This window comes from Saimiri boliviensis, chromosome 8 (genome assembly GCF_048565385.1).
Source record: "Saimiri boliviensis isolate mSaiBol1 chromosome 8, mSaiBol1.pri, whole genome shotgun sequence".
In the NCBI taxonomy this organism is placed as follows: Eukaryota; Metazoa; Chordata; class Mammalia; order Primates; family Cebidae; genus Saimiri; species Saimiri boliviensis.
The window spans coordinates 53,038,449-53,060,251 of NC_133456.1; the positions used below are offsets into that span (position 1 = coordinate 53,038,449).

The window sequence follows — 21,803 nt, forward strand, 5'->3', positions numbered from 1 at the left end:
AGAATAAAACACATTCTGGCCCTTGAAGAACATTTAGTCTCTTGGGCGAGGAACATATGGACAAACGATTTCCACAAACCTTCTGTCTACCACTGGTATTATGGAGCACAGAGGGGCTCCTAACCAGACTTGGATAGTAGGGGAAGGCCTCCTGCAGGACATGAAATGAAGCTGATTGCTGAAAGATCAATGGGAGGTAACTGAGTAGAGAAAGCTGGGACCATATTCCAGGTGGAGGGAACAACATCAGCAGGGGTACAGAAATCATGATGGCGGTGACACTCTAAATGATTAAATGTTAGATGGTTAAGTGTGGGGAAGGGATGGCATGGGCCTGGTTATGGAAAGTCTTGAACCATGTGCTAAAAAGCTTGAATTTGATCCTATAAGCACTGAGAGCTATTAAGGTTTTATTCAGGAAAACTACGGTATTACATCATTAGAATTTTTTTTCAGAGACAGAGTCTCACTACATTGCCCAGGCTGGATTGTAGTGGCTATTCACAGGCGCAATTCCACTACTGATCAGCACAAGAGTTTGATCTGCTCTGTTTCTAATCTGGGCCCTCCTTAGATAACCTGGTGGTCCCTGCTACCAGTAGGTAACCACATGGATGCTGAACTCAGCACAAACACAGAACGGCATAATACTATAGCCCAGAACTCTTGGGCCCAAGTGATCCTCCTGCCTCAGCCTCTGGAGTAGTTTGGACCACAGGCACAAGCCACCATTCTGGGGCTTATCTGAATTTCTATGAAGCATGCTTACAACTTCCTTTTCTTGAGCTCAAGAAGGGCAGCAATTTGCACCTGGTCAAGTTAAGAAAAAGGATGATGAAATCCATGAAGGCATTACATAAGAAGACAAATGATGTGTTAAAAAGACATTAACTATTTTTTCCAGAGAAGGCCTGTAGCAGAGAGAGTCTAAGCATGGGCATAATTACAACTCTTATTTATACGGGCATCATTTGCTTAAAACTAAAAGATGATTTCACTCTGATTGGAAACCATTTCTGATTCAACTTAAATGACCTGCATAAATATTTTATAACCATTCAGGATCAGCATATTTGCAGACAAGCCAGTCTACTTGATAAAAATTGTGTGTTTTAGTGCTTCAGAGGAAAAAAATAAAATTTGAATAAATGTAGAAAATGTTGGAATCAAAAAATGTGTGACAGAAATTCCTTGGGTAAACAAACTATTGCTATGAAAACACTGCTTCCCATAATTTAGTATTTCATAATCACCTACTAATTAAATAAATGCTAGAATATTTCTAAGCTTAAGTCATTATTTTTCTTAAAACTGTAAGCATGCTTATATTTACAATTTCACCAACTGCATAATTTTTCCTTTAAGAGAGAAAGAGAAGTAAGATGGTGCTGAAAGAGTCTGGAGAAATTAATGCACAGAGTTAACCTGTATTATCCAACCCAAAAGTTTTTCTCCCAGAAAATCAGTTTGAGTTACTATACAGTTTTTTTTTTCCTTAGGGAATGTCCATGAAGTAGCCCTTTAATGCCATTCTTTTCTTGGGGGATGCTGTTATGTTTCTTTGTTTTGTTCTTTCTTACATAGTAGGCCCACAAATTGTGTCCTGTGACTGTTTGGTTTTCTCATGGGTGGAGATCAAGTCTTGCCTTCTGTGTGACTGCTCCCCTCCCAGCACTTTGCATGCAGTAGATGCTCATAAAATATCAAATGAATAATGAATGAGTTATCCAATCAACTCTCATTGCACTTTGTCCTCTGTTTGATAGAGAAGGTAGATATTTCCAGAAAGGCAAATTTAAAAGGTTTCCTGATCATGTCCTTTGCAAGGACGTGGATGGAGCTGGAGGCTGTTACCCTAAGCAAAGTAATACAAGAACAGAAAACCAAATACCACATGTTCTCACTTTAACCTAGGAACTAAACAATGAGAACACATGAACACAAAGAGAAGAACAGCACACATAGGGCCTGTTGGAGGGTAGAAGGTGGGAGGAGGAAGGGGGTCAGGAAAAATAACGAATGGGTACTAAGCTTAACACCTAGGTGATAAAATAATCTGCGCAACAGACCCCATGACATAAGTTTACCTGTGTAACAAACCTGCACTTGTACCCCTGAACTTAAAAGTTAATAAATAAATAAATAAAAGATTTCCTGAAATATAGTAATAATAATCTATAACAAAAGTCTTTAAAACTGAAAAATGTAACACATATGTATTTTAGAAACAACCATGAAGAATAAATGCAAAACTTAAATGTCTGACATTCATTCATTCATTAATTCAAAAAATACTGAGCATCTACCGTATTCTAGGCACTATACTTGGAGCCGTGGATATAGAAGTGAGTATGAAAGACGTGGCAGACAGACAATATACCAGTAAGTATTAAATAAACATTCCAGATTGAGATAAATGCAATGAAGCTCCTCAACAGTGTGATGGCTAATACTGAGTGTCAACTTGATTGGATTGAAGGATGCCAAGTATTATTTCTGGGTGTGTCTGTGAGGGTGTTGCCTAAGGAGACTAACATTGGAGTCAGTGGACTCGGAGAGATAGACCCACCCTTAATCTGAGTGGGTGGGCACCATCTAATCAGCTGCCAGTGTGGCTAGGATAAAGCAGGCAGAAGAACATGCAATGACTGGATTTGCTGAGTCTTCCGGACTGCATCTTTCTCCCATGTTGTATGCTTCCTGACCTTGAACATCAGACTCTAATTCTTCAGCCTTTGGACTCTTGGACTTACATCTGTAAAGGCTGCACTTTCGGCTTTCGTACTTTTAAAGGTTTTGGGACTCGGACTGGCTTCCTTGCTCTTCAGCTTGCAGATGGCCTGCTGTTGGACTTCACTTTGTGATTGTGTGAGTCAATACTCCTTAATAAACTCTCCTTCATATGTACATCTATCCTATTAGTTCTGTCCCACTAGAGAACACAAATACAAACAGGGAGATGAAATTTTTACTCATCTTTTAAAGTTCAGCCCAAGTGTTACACCTGTAAAGCTTCCCTCAATATCCCTAGAATGTTAGGTACTTTTTCCTGCTTCCTCTCATTAATCTTTCTACATAGCTTCTTTACACGATGTTTCACTTTGTATCCCAGTAACACGCTTGTTTGTCAGTATTTATACCAGATTATGAAGAAGGATCTCCCATAGAGCAGACATTCATTAAGAAATTGTTGAGTAAAGAATGACTGACCTGCATCGGCTCGTAAAGCATCAGAAATTCCCAACTACTGATGGAGAATCCACTGCCATGAGTCTCTCTAGACATAAGATATTTTGGTATGAACGTCAGCAGCCATTCCTAGTGTTACCCTCTAGAGCTGCTGTCCAAGCTTCACCTGATGGTCATCTTCCAGAACCCCGTTGTGATGACCCTCCTCTAGAGAGCATATTTGGGTCACGTGTGCCTACCTTGCCCATGCTCTCCAGGAGAAGAGCAGTGCTTCACAGATTGTCCACCACTGATGACAGCACTTTACTTGAGTGCTCTGAACTCTTTTTCTTAAGCAAAAGAGTTAAGACCCAAATGAGGGGGTTACTTGTCCAAAGCTAACTACTCTAGATTCTGGCCTTTATAGCCAAGGGTGCCTCTGTCCAGTGTTAGCCGTATACCCTGGGAGTGATGTGCCCTAACTCTGGAGGCAGAATTCCTAGATTCAAATTGGCTCTCTCATCTACTTTCTCAACAACTTCACCTATGAAATACTCTTCCTTGATATCTTGGTAAGAAAAATAATATCTTCGCAGGCCGATGCTAAATTTATCTATATTTTTAAATAACTTGCTTCTGCTATGGAATATATTCAGGTCTAAATACATTTTGTCAAGCAGCAAGATAATGTTAGGATTACAGGCACAAATTCTAGAGTCAAATCAACCTGCACTCAGGTGTTGGCTCTTCCAGTGTCTGAATGTGACCCTGGGGCAGTTTCCTAACCTCTCTGAGCCTCAGCTATTTTTTATGTATAAACGTAGATAATACTGTATACTTTTGAGTTTATAATGGGGTTGAATGAGATTATGTATGCAAAGAACTTGATCATGTCTGGGAAATGGGAGCTCAATAAATGTTAGCTGCCACCACCGCCACCACCGTCATCATCACAATTCGGAAGTCATTATCCATGATATTTCTACATTTCTTGTGACCGCTTGCATTCTTGACTGTCCTTTCAAAGATGTTTACATGTCAAATAGTCTTGGAAAACAGAGATAGAGCTTCTCTGAAGGGCAGAAGAAAGATTTGTTTCCTGACTAGGATAATAAGGATGATGTTTCTCTCCAGACAGACTGCAGGTTCGCTAGCAGTACCTTCTAAGATTGGGCTTTCCTAATTGCAGGGTTCCTTAGCTGTGACACAGATTCACCGCGTTTGCAGTATCTGCCTGGGCTCCTCCAAGTTACCCCCACAGGACTTGGGGAACAGGAGAAACAGGTACCAACAGAAAGCACATGTCCTCTGCTGTAGTGTGAGTAGGACAGTCCTTTGCCACTTTTGCAGGAGTTTTGGGTCATCTGCCAGCATTTAGGAAGCTCAGTATAGTAAAATTGTAGACCCTTCTCAGTTCTTGACAATGATAATTGTCATCACTATAAACACCATCATTCTTTTTGGTAAACAAAATGTTGAAAGCAAATATTAAGGTCTTCATTCTAAATGAAATTCCTTGTAATATTCATGGGTACCACTCCCGTTGAAGGCACTAATCATTTCACTTGACTATATGGGCTATGACTAAGTTATTATATGCTCTCTTAGAATCATGTAGAAAAATGAAAACTAAATTTACTGGGAAGATATTTTAAATGTGAGTTTACTGTGTGTTTACCGAATATGAGTTAACATGACTTATTAAATATAGAAATGCATTTTTGAAGGCACGGAATTCAAAATCAGAGCCACCCATGCAATTTGGTATGTATATTGTAGTGCCATGATTTTGTTAAATGTGTTTCTTAGTATACTTTTTATCTATGCCATTTTAGTTAAATGGTTTGGAATAAACCAAAACAACAACAAAAAGATTAAAACATCTCTCCCAGAAAATTCATTTACAAAACATTCTTTCTTGATGTCTTAGTAATAAAACAGATTTACATCTAGAGCCCCCAATTTACTTTTCCTTCTGTTTTTATGCAAAGCCCTTATTTTCCCTTGAGGGGAAAACAGAGCTTAGATATGCGTGTTAAGGTGGCAGGCTGGGGTAGACCGTAAGAGCAGAGTCAAGTCAAAGGGATCTTGGTTTCAGTCCTGGATTCCCCACTTCCTAGCGTGGTGACTAACCTTGGACTGTGAGCCAGCTTCTCCATCTGTAAAGTGGACATTATATCACAAACCATGAGGAGGTACTGAGAGGCTTAACTAAAAGGTAGTGCTTCATGCACACTAGCTAAATATGTGCTTATAAAATAGGAAAGTAAAGAACAGATGATTTACTCCACAAATGCCATTGATGTAAGAATTTTTTGGCAGATTTAAAGTTGAATTAGAAACAGTCCCTGGCCCACAACTGTTCTCTGGTTTTATGACTTTGGCTTACTCTGAAAGATTAAAAAAGATATAAGCACATAGAATTTATATTTATTTGCCACAGGGATGATGTTTAAGATAGTGTCTCCTGTATTTCTCCATGAGACATCAATGAAAACCCAGGAAAAACATTATTTCATGCATAAGTTCCCAGATAATCTTGTCTTTCCTTAAGGAATTTTTATGCTTTTATTCATGAAAAATATAACAGGACTTTCCTGTTGTGCTGTGGCTATCAGGAATCTGTAAATGAAATCTGTGGTTCCATGTTTAAAATCCAGGAAATTAAATATTGTTTGATAATAATTTGGTAATAATAACCATCATAGTAGCTCCCACTTATTTAACACCAATAATGTGCCTGGTATTTTTCACAAATCAACTGTACTCCTAAATCAACCTGTGAAGCAGGTGTCATTACCCCTTTTTACAAATTAAAAAAACAGGCTCAGCTGAGTGAAGCTACTTTGTTTAGGGTCACACATGAGATGAAATTGAGATTTAAATCCAGGTAGTTCCAATCTCAAAATGTACGTTTTTTTTCCAGTTTTAATCATCAAGGCTGTCTAGATTTTCCTGAATCCTATTATTTTCTTTACTGTTATTTGGTTGGACATAATCGTGCAGACATCGCTGTTTGTTTTAATACACTTTGCTTGTGTTAAAACATCGTTTTGTGGTTTCTATCCAGTGAAGTCTTTGTGAAGAGAAAGATTCAGATTGGCAACTCTGTCTCCCAAAGCTGACATACACAGCAAAAGTCTGTTCTGTGTAAGCAAATAATATGTATCAGTGGAGCATGATTAAACCGCAGGACACATAAGGCCAAGCCAAATTTTGACTATAACGTAGTATTATGGGGTGTGGACAGTGTATAATGATGCCACATTAAAACACTCATGCACACATGTGCACATACACAAATCCATATACCAAGAGTTTAAAACATACTCTTAAGTGTTTCTTGAAATATTGTCCAAAAAGTCTGCACCTATAAAACCAGCTTGTCTGTTGGCTCTTTGTCCACCCTCTACTACTTGCCTGGAATGTTTTCCTTCTTACCACTTTCTTTATCTAATTCACTTCTACCCATTTTTCAAATCTCTGAACAGCCTTCACATTCACTGAGCAACCTCCCAGTCACCCCTCTTCATGATTAGGTCAACCTCTCTTAATGTCTCTAACCCAAAGTGATAGACACCCAAAACATTTTAATTGAATGAATCAGTGAATCTCTGGCTGGTAGATTTTGATGGGGGTGGATTTAGAGACCCTGGATGAAGGAGGTAGTTTCAAAGTGAAAAGAGTTCAAAATATACCTTTAAAATCCCAAGTATTGAATGAATTGAATTAATAAACGGACACTGATGGGTTACTTATCCAGTGGACATTCATAATGCTTGACGCCATCACATTTTTTCAAATCAAGAATCTGAAGCTAGTTCACTATGGTGTACAATCTTTTCTAAGGGTCACTAAGCAATCCCCAGCCATCCTTCTCTGTCCTAATATTCTCTGGTCTGGTTCAGAATGTTGATCCAGAGAACGGAGGCACTCTTTTGTGTCCCCAAATAGGTCATCACCAGCAATATGTCTGCACTGCTAAGAGACACTAGTTCTCAGATTCAAACGGAAGTCACCTAGTAATGCTGTGTGGGCTTCTGAAATGAGCAAGAAGAACACTTAGAAATGGACAGGGCTGAGGCAGAGAACACTTGCCTCTTCTATGCTTTGCCTCCTCTTACCAATCCCCACTCTTCTGTCTTTAAGATGTATTTTAATGAACAGAAGAGCTGAACCATGCAACTTTACATCACCACACCTGCTGAGCGATTTATTGAGCGGATAAACCTACAAGATCATGTAGTCACTAGCTGGGGAAGGAGAGAAGCCTTGCTCCGAGATGACTGATCCTTGAAAACACAGAGAAAGCTTATTAAAGAGTCTGTAAGACACCAAGGGTAGGGTCATCACTGAATAATGGCATTTGAGATGCTTTCCTTTTTCCCCCTACGTAACAGGGTTCTCAACCAGAGGGCATTCTGCTCAGCCCTTCCCTAGGGCTATTTGTCAAAGTCTGGACACATATTTTAGTTATCACATCTGAAGGTAAGGGGAGACTACTACTGGCATCTAGTGGGTAGGAGGCTGTGTTGCTGCCCAACATCTCAAAATGAACATGATGGTCCTTGCCCCACATGTTAACAGTGGAGAGATGAGAAACTCTGACACATAACTGTATGAACTGGAGTTTCCTACCCTCCCTGTGCCTCCATTTTTCATCCATATAACAACCATTCTTATCTCACAAGGTGAACGTGAGTGTTAGTGTTACCAACTGTAAAGTGCTCTTGGCTCATAGAAAAAGCACTCTAAAGTTAACAGATATTAAGTTGCTGTGTAGCTGAAAAATCCTCTCATTTTTCCCGGCTATGAGAGGATAACATTCAGGATTACTTCAAGTTCTTCACCTGCTGATCTTTTCCTATATCGTCTCACCAATGAAGCCTAATTTGCACATTTTTAGGCCCTGAACAGATCCAACTTTTCTGTGCCTTAGGGCCTTTGCACAGGCTGGTTCTTCTCCCCAGGTACCCTTTTCTTGCCTTACTTTTAAAAGGTCTTCTTGTGTCACTGGCAACTCCGTCACCTCAAAGAGACCTTTCCTGACCACATTGCCTCAGTAGGACTCTGATTTTATCTTCTCTGGTGCCTCCCTGCTCCATGAACAGCCCTGGTCACAATCAGGATGTTTAATTTGTTTGCTTACCTGATGAATGTCCCCATCCCCCAGTGGATTACACGCTCCATGTGGACAGGGACCATTATGCCTGCACTGCCCAAGTCAAGGACCACAATAAATACTTGATGGATGAATGAATGGACAGATAAATGTATAAACTGGGGAGCTGGGAAGACCACTCCCCCTTTGAGGTTGGAGGATACAAAACACATAGTGAAGACTCAGAGCCATCTTGAGGCCAAGCGCATTCTGTTTCAATAACGTCAGCTTTCTCAAGAGGAAAGGCCACTGTTGCCAGGGGCAATTCTGGGTAGAATAGGGATGGGTTGGGTGATAGGGGTGAGTGACTGAGACAGAGGAAATACATTCGGATTGTGCTGAAGGACAGCCTTTATTTAAATTAATGTTTAATTCCACTGACCTAGTTTAGACTCACTAGTTTTACTGTGCCTTTTTGTTTTCCTTTCGGAAAGAGGCTCACCAGAGATTACAGCTGCAGAAACAACACGCTTCAACATGCTGCTCCCTGGTGATTTGAAACACCCCTAGAAATAGCTCTGTATGGTGTATTATTGCCTTGCATATCTATAAGTGACATAAATGCTTCAATGCTGGGTGGCTGTAGTTCAGATTACAACATATCACTGTGATTTCTATTTTATCTTTATTTATGTATTTGTTTATTTACTTCAAATGGTGGAAAGACAAGATCACATTGTGTCGAAGTGCCACATACGCAGTACGTCCTGAGCTTTTTATGGGAGGGAGAGAACGAAAACTTTAAATTTACTGAGAGTGAACAAAGTATAAATAATCATGGGTCTTAAAAACCACTATCAAGAAATACAGAGGCCCAAGGATGGAAATACAGAGATGAAATCAGTACAGGGAGGGATTTCTTACCCTCAGAGCTATTTACATTTTGGGCCAGGTAATTCTTTGTGGTGGCGGGCAGTCCTAGGCATGGTGGGATATTTAAGCAGGATTCATGGCTTCTATCAACTACATGCCAGTAGCACTCCCCAGTTGTTACAACAAAAAATACCTCCTGACCCTGTAGAATGTTCCCTGGAATGGAGTTAGGGATCAAAATTGCCCCTAGTTGAGAAGCGCTCACTGTTACTGAGAATACATTTGCTAACATTTCTTATTTCTGTGCCAGGTGTACTGTATCCACCCTCTTAGTTACTGCTCAGAAGCAACCTATGAAGTAGGTATTAACCTTATCTCTTTTTGTCTGAGGAAGAAACTGAGGCTAAGTCTTGTAGTAACTGCCTTTGATCACTCCGTTAGGAAGCGCCAAGGCATGATTTACACTGGGGTTGGTCTGATTTCAAACCTTACCTCTAAACTATGATGCTATTACACAGAGTTTTTCTCTATCTTCACTTAAAGATGAACTGTCTATAGTTTATGAACTGCCTTCAGCCAGTTTTCCTTTCCCTTCCTCCCACAAACATGTATCAGCACTAACTATATGTAAAGCATCTGTATTCATTGACTGGGCTGGAAAGGCTCTGCTGCCTACTCTCATTTTATTTCCCTAGATCCATTCTCTTCCCTTTCCTCCTCTGCTCTGCGCTCAGGTATGATGATGTCTATAGACTGCTGTAACCAGCTTCCTTGCCTGATGCTTTTCTGTTGAGCTCAGCTAATGAGAAGGCACCAGCAGGAGATCAGGGTGGGAAGAGAGAGAGGTTGGAGTATTTAATCTACCGGCTCCCTTCCTGCCAGATAGCACTTTGGCACTTCTCTATCGAAAGCTGCAGTCCTTGCTGAGTGGCCTGTCTTTTGTGCTCCAAGCTCTCACTGATAACCCCCTCCTCTGCCTCTAAAACCTATGGGCTCCCTGCTGTTCCTAGCCCCAGGGTGTTTCTCCATCCCCTGTAGCTTTTCCTTGCTCTGTCCAACCTTCTTTAAATAATCCCTTCATTATGTACCCCTCAATTACCCAGTCTGGGTGAGCCAGCTGTGTTCTGCTATGACTGATACAGAGGAATGAAAGGCACTAATAAAGGTTGAGAGCTTAACCCTTGCCTGGGAAAATTTTCAAACTATTTGGGAGACAAATTGTTCAGACCAAATAGCTAAAGTAATCACATTGTGTACACAGAAAATGTACAGTATGCTAATGATAGCAGCAATAGTAAAGACTTCCATTGAGCATCTACTTTAAACCAGGGCATTCATCCTGGACAATACAGCAAGACCTCATCTTTAGTTAATAATAATAATAATAATAATAATAACAACAACAACAAGCTGGCTGGGGTGTCAGCGTACCACTGTAATCCCAGATACTCAGAAGGCTGAGGCAGGAAGATTGCTTGAGCATGGGAGACCCAGGCTGCAGTGAGCCGTGATCACCACTGCACTCCAGGCTGGACAATAGAGCAAAAGCTTGTCTCTAAATAAATAAAAAGAAACAGGGCATTTAAAATCTTCCTCTCACTTAATCCTGACAATAATCCTGTGAGGTGTGTGTTATTGGTCCCCTTTATGGTTGAGGAAATAGGATTAGAGAGATTAGGTAACTTATTTAAGGACATACAGCTAGTAACTGGTAGAGTATGTTACTGAATTTAATGATTAAAGTAGGTTTTAGCTAATATTAACCTCAATTACAACCCAATGTGATTTTTTTTTTTAAAAAAGGAAACAAGCATAAGAACAATCAAGTATTTTTGAGAGAACTGTTTCCAGTTGAAAAGGCACTAATTCAAATGACACTAATTTAGAAATTGTCCTTGCTCAGGCAAGGAATCTACAGCTCTTCCTGAATAAAATTCTGGAATAATTATTTCCTCTTTAACATTTATAGTCTTGGGACAGTGAAGTCCACAGTCTGAGAGAGATCACTTTTTCAAATCAAGAGCTTTGAAATTAAAGATGACTTCAATGAGTTTTTAATTACTATATTTTAAAGACAGTTTGTGTTCATGATATATTATTGCACAAAATGAGTCTATCAGGGAGTAAGACATTTTGACCCTAGGGTTTGACCCTTCCATTTCAATGCCACAAATGTCTTGCTTATAAACATTATCAGACTTAAATCAATACTGGAGAATCTTCATCAAGGCAGTTGTTTCTTGGACAAATATCAGTAAGCCAGTTTAAATCTTTAATTAAATTTCTTTCTTTTTTTTTCTTTTTTTTGAGATGACGTTTTGCTCTTGTTGCCCAGGCTGGAGGGCAGTGGCACCATCTCGGCTCACTGCAACCTCCGCCTCTTGGGTTCAAGTAATTCTCCTGTCTCAGCTTCCCGAGTAGCTGGGATTACTGGTGTCCACCATTACGCCTGGCTAATTTTTGTATTTTTAGTAGAGATGAGGTTTCACTATCTTGGCCAATCTGGTCTCAAACTCAAAAGTTCAAGTAATCTACCCACGTCAGCCTCTCAAAGTGCTGGGATTACAGGTGTGAGCCACCGAGCCTGGCCATAATTTTTAAATCAAGTTTCTATCCAACACAAAATCATTTCCAATTTTTCAATTTTAATTTTTATTTTATGAAAATTATTTTCATAGGGATGAGCTCATTTTTTTTTGAAAATCCTTAATAAATATTTGCTTCATCTATCAGTTTTTATTCACAATGATTTCAAATATATATTGCCACAGTGATTTTTTTCATTGGCCATTATTTCTACTGTGGTTCATTTTCCTGGGTCAACTGTTATACATCGAGATTCTTGTCAAGAGGGTGCTATTTCCCATCAATTTTTAGGCACTACCAACTTGTTATTTCTAAATGTAATAAAATGCTGATAAAAGATTGCTAGCCTAATGAGAAAACTGGGGTACAAGATTTTGAGAGTCACACTCTCCAGAAAAATGAGACTTAGGTCAAGAGGCAGAGAATGAGAGAGAGAAAAAGTATAAAAGTGGAAAAAGAGAGAGAACCTTAAGCTCTCCTGGTGGTCTAGTTACCTATTCTTAGTCTTTAGGGACAAAGGGTGGGGTCAAAAAGTCTCGCTTCAGGCCCAGGCTTGATTGCTATTTCTCATCATCATTCTCCATTTTCCTTAGTGGCACCCAGCTATGTCTTATTTGTATAACTTCTCCTAGGTTCCAAGACACCATTCTCCCGGTTTTCCTTCTGACTACCTGACCTTCCTTCCTAGCATCCACGGTTTATTCCTCCTCCTCCATTGGACATCAAATGTTGGGGAGTGCCAGGGCCCTGTTTTGGGTCTCCTCACCTCAATGTCCTTTCCCTTGAGATGTCATCATCCAATAGGTGGCCTTACGTGCCACCTCCTATGCAAATGGCAATCAAAACTTTATCTGTAACCTTGACCTTCCACTAAGCTCTAGACTCTTAGATCCAATGCTTAATGGATGCCCTTTACCTAGACGGCGGAGTACAATATGCATCTCAAACCTAACATGGCCCAAACAAAACTCTCAACTTTTCCATTCTAAATCTCTTCCTCCTCCAACTCAGTAAACAAACCACCATGTACTCAACTGGACAAACCAAAACATGTAGACATCATTATTGATTTATTTTTTCTTTATTTTTTCCTTCACTTAATCCATTGTCAAGTTCTGTTGAGTCTATTGCCAAATATAGGAATATTCCTTCCTGCTAGAAAATGAATGAACAAAAAAGCCATCTTTTCTACTTAGAATTGCAGTAAAGGTACAATCACACATCAAGAGTTATTTAGCTTCAGATGTGCTTGCAATCGCATTTTAAAGGCAGCAAAGAAAACTGGCATGTGCTGTTTCAGGCAACATGTGCCATCTAGATGGTTCTATAGACATTATGCAATCTGCTCATAGGAGCAATTAAATGGTTCAAAATGCATCCTCTCTATTATCTGAAAGACACACATAAGTGCCTTTTGGGAAATTCATGTTGGACCCCTTTCTGAATTATAAGAGAGTGGATTATCCATCTCTCCATATGAGAGAGCATTTGAAAACATCAGACCAAGGGCATGGCTCTCCAAATGATTTATGTATATGTGTGTAAAACCCTTTTACATTTTAGTGATCCTCCTAGCTTGTATCCTACTACCTCTGTACATCTGCACTGCTGCCACTTGAGTCCTTGCCACCGTCCTTTGCTGATCAATTGTCATGTTTCCTCATTGACATATCAGCTCCTACTGTTTCTTCTGATGTTTCCTAGATGTCAATGTTTTTTTTTTTTTAAACAACAACAACAACAACAACAACAACAAAAAATTGAATCATGTTGCTCCTCCTGCTGAAACTTCCAATGGCTTCCCATTGCACTTGGAATAACATCCAAACTGTTTCCTCTGGCTCAAAAATACCCACAAGAGCAAACTCCTGGCCACCTCTGTAATGGTATTACCTTTGCCCTCTTTCACTGCATGCCAGTGACACAGGTCTTCTTTCTCTTTCTCAAGCAAGCCAGTCTCAGGGTTTGTCCTATCTCAGAGCTTTTCCACAGTAATCATCATTTGCCAGGAATACTCATTCCTCTTATCTCATGTGACTGTTTCCTTTTGTTATTCAAGTTTCAGCCAAAATGTCACCTCCGCAGACTGCCCAGTCTAAAGTAGCTCCCAGGAAGTCTCTATTGCATCACACAGCTTTAACATTATGCAAAGCACTTATCACTATCTGATATTTTCTTATTAATTACTTGAACAGTCTTCTGTCTTATTCTACTAGAACATCAGGTCCACGAGAGGAGGGATGAGGTTTATCTTGCCTGTTGCTGTATTTTCATCCTCTGACACAGTGCCTGTCATATATGATGCATAATATCCATCAGACAAATAAATCTGACAGTATCATACCCATCAGGATATAAAGACATTGTATTTCTTTAATAGACTCTCACCCCCATCGTTAAAAATCAATGTTTTGTGTTAAGATGTATGTGTTCAACATACAATTACATCTTAACATAAAACACTGCTTTTTAATTTTGCTGCAGTAGTCACAATATAGCCATATCACCCAAAAGTAATTCTTGAATACCAGGATTATTTTCAAGTGATCCACACTGGCCTGCATATTTTCTGAATCTAATTATAACCACAAACCAGAATGCAATTCCAACTCTGCTGCTAAGGACCTGTGGGATGCTGGTCAAGCCACTACCATTATGGGCCCCAAATCTGGGAAATGACCTTCCCTAAGATCCCTTTCAGCTCTAAACAAGCAATGGAGAGTAGTAGTCAAAAGCATGGTTTTGGTACCAGATGGATCTGAACTAAAAACCGTTTTCTATGTGGGAGAACGTAAGCCTCAGATTTTCCTCTAAAAAGTAAGGACAATAATGTTACCTAGGGTCAAATGAGCAATTTTATTCACATAAGCACCCAATATTACTACCAGTTTATAATGAGCACTCGAAGCATGTTAGTAGTAGTGGTCATATTATTACTACCACCGATATTATTAATATCATCATCATTCATGAGTATCAATTTCTAAGAAACAGCTTTTCAAGTACATGTCCACTAAATATTAAAATCCTTGGGGGAAATTCTCATGAAAGTATCTGATTAACTTCTTTATTGCTCTGATTGGTTTTTTACTAATGGTCTGTTGTCTGTTCTTTCCCAGAGCAAGAATTTCTTATAATCATGGAGAGAACAAAATGACTTTCATGATCCCGTTAAAATACAGTTCTGTAGCAGAATTAATCCAGGTCTTTGCACACTAAGTCATAGAAAGCTGAATGACTGCATCCTAAAACCATAGCTTCACTCTCGAGGGTCTTTGTTTCCTGTGAGCCTCCTTTGCTGAATATCCCACTGTCATTTCTTTGCATTTCCAGCCTGAGTCCACAGGCAGAAATGCTGCCCATTAGGGCGACTGTGATGATGCAGAGCTCTTATGTGTGTTTGGTACCTGGCGCAGAGCTGCACACAAAGCATCTTACCTGACAGAGGCAGCACCTTTACTGACAAAGGCTGTCAGTTAAGCTGAGCTTTCTCCTCCCATTCCAATTCAAATGAATCTGATACAAAATCTAAAGGAACTGGTACTGGTGTTGGGGAAACAAACCCAGAATAGCAGAATAGTAGTTTATGTAACCAGAATGTTTATAAATCAGCCCTTCTTAAACTGGGACCCATGGTTCTAGCTTTCATGAAGCTTTCTTGGAGGCTGATGCCCCAACAAAAGCTGAGTCAGTGATGTAAATTGCATAACGTGTTGGAGGGAAAGCACATTTGAATAAATCAAGTCAAATGCTCCACAATATTGTTAATATTTAACTAAGAGAGTGGCCTAACGTTTTTACCTAATTGCTCTCCCCTCTTTTTTCCACATATTCCACCCACTCCTCTACCATCCAGCCTTATTTAAAAAATCTGTAAGCCAACCTTCTCCTGCACTCCTTAAGAGCTGTTCATCGCATAATCACCTCCAGAGTTACCTGCTTGTCATTTCCACCTCTCAGAAGTACACACCATCCACACTAGAAATCTCAAGAAAATGCATGCATTTGGCACTACGGATTTATATTTGTTATTCTGAAATAATTGCAAATCCATCATTTGTAGATTAAGGGATATGGCACTTAACTGTCAGAAGCCCTGCATTATAAAGGCTTATTTCAATCCCACCCCATCCTTCAAAGCCTGGCTTAAGGTTTCCTAAGAGCTTCTCCAGCAGTTACTCCTCTTCCTGCTCTGACAGGTGTGCCACCTAATATTTTGCTCAGGCAACTGAACAATGGCATCAAGGTTGTAATTGGTAATTCACAATTCTTTCGTATGGGGCAAGAGCTGGTGCTTCTTAAATCCTCATCAGCTGATTTTGTTAGAAAGCCATCTTTCTCTCCAAAATAAGGGCATTCATCATCTCTGAATGTCATAATTTAAGCAAATGATTTGATAAACTTAAAAAAAAAAACAAAGAGAACATTATGTGGGAGTTTGAATTAAATGTTACAGATACTAGTATTTATTTGTCTTTAATATTTTAAAACTGCTTTTATTTATTTCCGTGTTTTTAAATGGCTTAAATGTCTTTTATCTACTTATATTTCCTCCTAAGACTAAATAATATGTTTATCTTAGGTAATGGTATATATAAAATCAACTTACATTTAAAAGATTTTCATTATGAGGCAAAATATTTACAGAGTGATGTCAAGTAAAAGAGGCAAAATACATAATTACCATAATTATATAGATACAGTATGGCTTCAACTATTAAATATTCAAAAACTGGAAGGAGGTACACAAAAATTTTAACATACAATATCTATTTTTAGTGGTGGAAAGACAGGTAATTGTCGTTACTTTTATATGCTTTCCTGCATGTGTACATTTTATACAATGTATATAATTTTACTGTATAGTCAAGTAAATGCCATTTTTTAAAAACTTCTTTTGCCATCATACATAAGGTAGCCTTCAAGCGAGGTGAAGCTGCTCAAGCTGTTCAGCTAATATGTCCAAGGTTCATTGGTGAGTGAGCACTAGAGCTGAAATCTGAACCCAGAATTTCACTCCTTAAAAATGATCCCTTCCTGCTAGAAAATGAGTTAACAACAACAACAAAAAAAACAAAACCTTTTTTACTTAGAATGGTGGTAAAGGTATAATCACACATCAAGAGTCATTTAGCTTCAGATGTGCTTGCAATCTCATTTTAAAGGCAGCAAAGAAAACTGGCATGTGCTGTTTCAGGCAACATGTACCATCTAGATGGTTCTATAGGCATTATGCAAGTCACTCATAGGAGCAATTAAATGGTTCAAAATGCATCCTCTCTATCATCTGAAAGACACACATAAGCACTTTTAGGAAATTCACATTGGACCCTTTTCTGAATTATAAGAGCGTGGATTATCCATCTCTCCACATGAGAGAGCATTTGAAAGCATCAGACCAGGGTCATGACTCTCCAGGCAAATGATTTATGTATATATGTGTAACACCCTTTTAGTTAGTGACCCTCCTGATTCTCTGACTTTCTGGTAGAAATTAAATGAGCTAATTTCTGAGGCTGTGGATGGCAGTTGATGGAGAAAGCACAGGGGAAGGGCACTGGTCAAAAATGTTTAAACACAAACAAACGGAAAATTATTTCATATGCATGAATTAGAAGAATCAATATTATTAAAATAGTCACATTGCCCACAGCAATCTATAGATTCAATGCTATTTCTATCAAATTACCAGTGTCTTCTTTTACAGAATTAAAAAAAAAAACTATTCTAAAATCTATATAGAACCAAATAAGAGCCCAAATAGCAAAAGCAATACTAAACACAAAGAATAAAGTTGGAGGAATCACATTACCCGACATCCAACTATACAACAAGGCCACAGTAACCTAAACAGCATGGTACTGGTACAAAACAGACACTTAAGCCAGTAGAACAGAATAGAGAACCCAGAAATAAAGTCACACACCTACAAGCATCTGATCTTTGATAAAGTTGACAAAAATAAGCAATGGGGAAATGACTCCTTATTTCAATAAATAGTGCTGGGAGAGCTGGCTAACCATACGCAGAAGAATAAAACTGGACCCCTACCTTTCACCACATATAAAAATAAACTCAAGATATATTAAAGACTTAAATATAAGTTCTAGAATTATTAAAATCATAGAAAAAAATAAGAAGTACCATTCTGAACATCAGCCTTGGCAAAGAATTTATGACTAAGTCCTCAAAAGCACTTCTAACAAGAAAAAAAATTGACAATGGGACCTAATTAAACTAAAGAGCTTCTAAATAGCAAAACTGTCAACAAATAGGCAACCTACAGAATAAGATTAGGTATTTGTGAACTATTCATTTGACTAAGGTCTAATGTCCAGAATCTGTAAGGAACTTAACTGAACAAGCAAAAAGCAAATAACTCCATTAAAAAGTAGGCAAAGGAAATGAACAGACATTTCTCAAAAGAAAACATGCAAGTGGCCAACAAACAGTAGAGGCTATACTTTGTTTACCACCAAATCTCCCATGCTTTGCCTTGTTGCCAATACAGAATAGAAGCTCAATAAATTTTTACTAAGTGAACAAATGAATAAATGAAACATGGAACTTTTCAACAAGAGACAGTGGCCATATATCTCTCATATCGCTGCACACAGTTAGCACTTACTAAATTTATATTAATCTTACCATAGAAGCTTTAAAATAATAAGGCAAAAGATAGTTGCCACTGCACTAAATCAACATATGCCCTGAAATCCATTGGTAGATACCCAGAGTAAGCACTTGTAATATATCACCTGAGACACTAGTTTCCCCAGTCCTTTCAAATTCATTGCTTTCTTTGCCAAACCACCAGTCTTTGAAAGGTGCCATGAAGATCTAAAAACACAGTCAAAATGTAACACAAGCCACACACGTAACTTTAAGTTTTTATAGCTACCTTAATAAAGAGAAATAGATGAAATTTTCATAATATATTTAACCCAGTGTATCCACAATATTAACATTTAAAACCATAATCAGTACACATGCTCTCTCACTTGGGAAGCATGTATATTAAAATTGGAATGATTACAAAGAAGATTAACATAGCCCCTATGCAAGGATGATATAAATTTGTGAAGCAGTTCATATAAAATTCTTTTAACTATTAATGTGATATTTTACTTTTTAAAATATATAATTCCTTCTAAATTTGTGTGTTTCACATATACATTGCATCTCAGTATGGGTTTATAACTTCCCACATGTCTAATTAAATCCTGGGAAGAAGTTACACTGTAAGTGGTGATTCCTCAAGGATCTAGAAATAATACCATTTGACTCAGGAATCCTATTACTGGGTATATACCCAAAGGATTATAAATTGATCTATTATAAAGACACATGCACACATATGTTCATTGCGGCACTGTTTACAATAGCACAGACTTGGAGCTGACCAAAATGCCCATCAAAGATTGACTGGATAAAGAAAACATGTCACATATACACCATGGAATACTATGCAGCCATAAAAAAGGATAAGTTCATGTCCTTTGCAGGGACATGGATGAATCTGGAAACCATCATTCTCAGCAAACTGGCACAAAAACGGAAAACCAAACACTGCATGTTCTCACTCACAAGTGGGCGTTGAACAATGAGAATACATGGACACAGGGAAGGCAACATCACACAGTGGGGTCTATTGGGGGGGTGGGGAACTAGGGGAGGGATAGCAGGGGGTGGGGAGATTAGGGAGGGATAACATTAGGAGAAATACCTAATGTAGGTGACCGGGGATGGAGGCAGCAAACCATCATGGCATGTATATACCTATGTAACAATCCTGCAAAATCTGCATATGTACCCCAGAACTTAAAGTAAAATAAAATAAAATTTAAAAAATTTTTTAAAAAGAACCTAAATTACGGTGGTTCTCAAACTTACAATTCCTTCAAAACTGTCAAGCCATATTCTTAAAATGCAACACAAATTTGTTGCTGCAAGACCATATTTCAAATGAAGCTGGGGTATACTTTGTGCTCTGCCATTCTCAGGAATTATCTCCATGAAACTTAATTGCTAAGCACAGGGAGTATCCACTTTCTTCCTCTTTCAACTATTTTCATTACTTTAAAGATCAAAGCAATTAGTCAATGATATGAATCACTAAACAAATCACAACATTTAAAAAGTTAACTCCATTTTGACACCAACTTCACAAAGACAGGTTTTCCTGGACTTCTATCTTTCTTTTGCTTCCTCTCTTAGCAGAGCTAGTCAATTGTTTTGAAATTGTTCTGTCTTTTTTCCATGTATACAGTTTTTTATAAAACAAATTAAATTTCAATTTCCTACTCTGCTGAAAGACTGCTGTTCTTAAAATAAATGAAGATAAAATATGTAGGTAAATATTCACTAACAAGGTACGTACAAGATTGATCAGGGCAACACAGATTATAATACCCCTGTACTAGAAACAACTGAAGCGCCCATCAGCAGTAGAATGGGTGAAATATTCATGACAGTCAATAGAATTCTACACATAGCAAAAAGCAACTACTGCTACATAAAAGCATGAATTAAACTCACAGTGAGAGAAGAGGCCAGTCACAGAGACATCATGCTATGATTTCATTTATATAAACTACAAAAATAGGAGAAATCAATCTATGGTCTGAGAATCAGGATAATGGTGATGGAGGGTGGGGGAGAAGTGATTGGCAGGGGACAGGATGGTCTCCTGGGGGGCAGATACTATTCTGTGTTCCTTGATCCAGGTGCAGATTACACGGGTGTGTGCACATAGGATTTATACAATTATCTGATGTTCATTATGCTTCAAAACCATTTTCATAAAAATAATCAGACACATGAGAAAGCTTGGTATCATACACTCCTGCCCCATGTGTTTCTGTTAAAAATTGGTCATATGGTGCTGCTTCCTGCTTCTACCCTTTTGAGTTTATAACTAAACCAAGGCAAAACAACTAATCGGACTTTTAAGAAAAAGGCTTGTTTTTCTCTGTGTCTGTGTTTTTCCGTCTCTCTCACTCTCCCTTCTTGCCATGCCTTCCTGCACTCCTAGACCCAGCTCTTTCTCTTCTTCAAGCAAATTTACTTAAAAGAAGGAAAGATGAGTAATAACCATACTTTTCTGATTGGGTTAGAACAGCTTTGGAATATATCTGAAATCTTCAAATTGATCTTTTTTTGATAATATGAAGAACCTGAATGGTTAAAATATTTATGGTTGATTTCTCATTTCATTTTCCAATTTGTGCTGTAAGAGAGATCAGTTTTTCTCTACCTGTTTAACTTCCACGGAGTGTGGCTCTGGGGGAAGCATATACTTTAATAAAGCTTTAAATTAACAATTGTGTGATACTCTGACCCACTCTTGCTATGAACACTGAGCATATTTATAAGAAATATCAATATGGCCAAAAGGAAGACAAAATGTGTTCTGCATACCAAAGCCTATATGTAATGAGAAAAAACCCTTTCCCACTTTAACTATTTCTGAACTGCTGTCGCTTTAGGAAAAGGGTTAGCTAACTGCAGGCTTTGGAGGCAGTCCCCTAGGAACTGACTGCTTGTGGGCTTAGAGGTTGTCTCCACTCACCACCCCCACTGATCCTCAAATAAATTTGTTTACCAAGGTGGGTACGTTATTATTCTCCCCCACGCATGAAAGTAAGTTGTGTTAAAACAACCTCATTTCCAAACATCATACAGGAGAGGACTTAACAACAACAAAATAAATCAATGTGCAGCTTAGGACAGCCATTTAGAGCAAACACATTACTCCGGGGGCGGGGGGAGGAAGAAAATTTCCCCTCGATGGTAACTTTGAATATGCACATGTACATTTAAAGCAGGCATGGCTAAATGAAGCCATCCCAGCACTGCTGGATAAACACGACCTCATTACCTTTGCAGGAACCTACCTTAGTACAGAATTGTATGAAAGTGTGTAATCAGAAGCCTCACAATTTTTACAAGAGAGCTTTAAAAATGCAGTTTCTCCTGGAGGAAACCAAAAAGAGCTGACCCATAGTCATCACTCTTTTCACATTTCAGTATCTTGTGCTAATCCTCCCAGTTTTCAAATCTCTTTAGTCCACAG

At 38.6% G+C, this 21,803-nt stretch overlaps 1 protein-coding gene and 1 pseudogene across 15 annotated transcripts in view; one reads left to right on the plus strand and one right to left on the minus strand.

The window, feature by feature from the left end:
- The window catches only part of CADPS (calcium dependent secretion activator), a 473,986-nt gene that overhangs the window by 396,840 nt on the left and 55,343 nt on the right, over positions 1-21,803 (minus strand). The gene's annotated exons all lie outside the window — the stretch shown is intronic.
- On the plus strand, positions 18,718-18,832 carry LOC120367242 (U6 spliceosomal RNA; annotated as a pseudogene).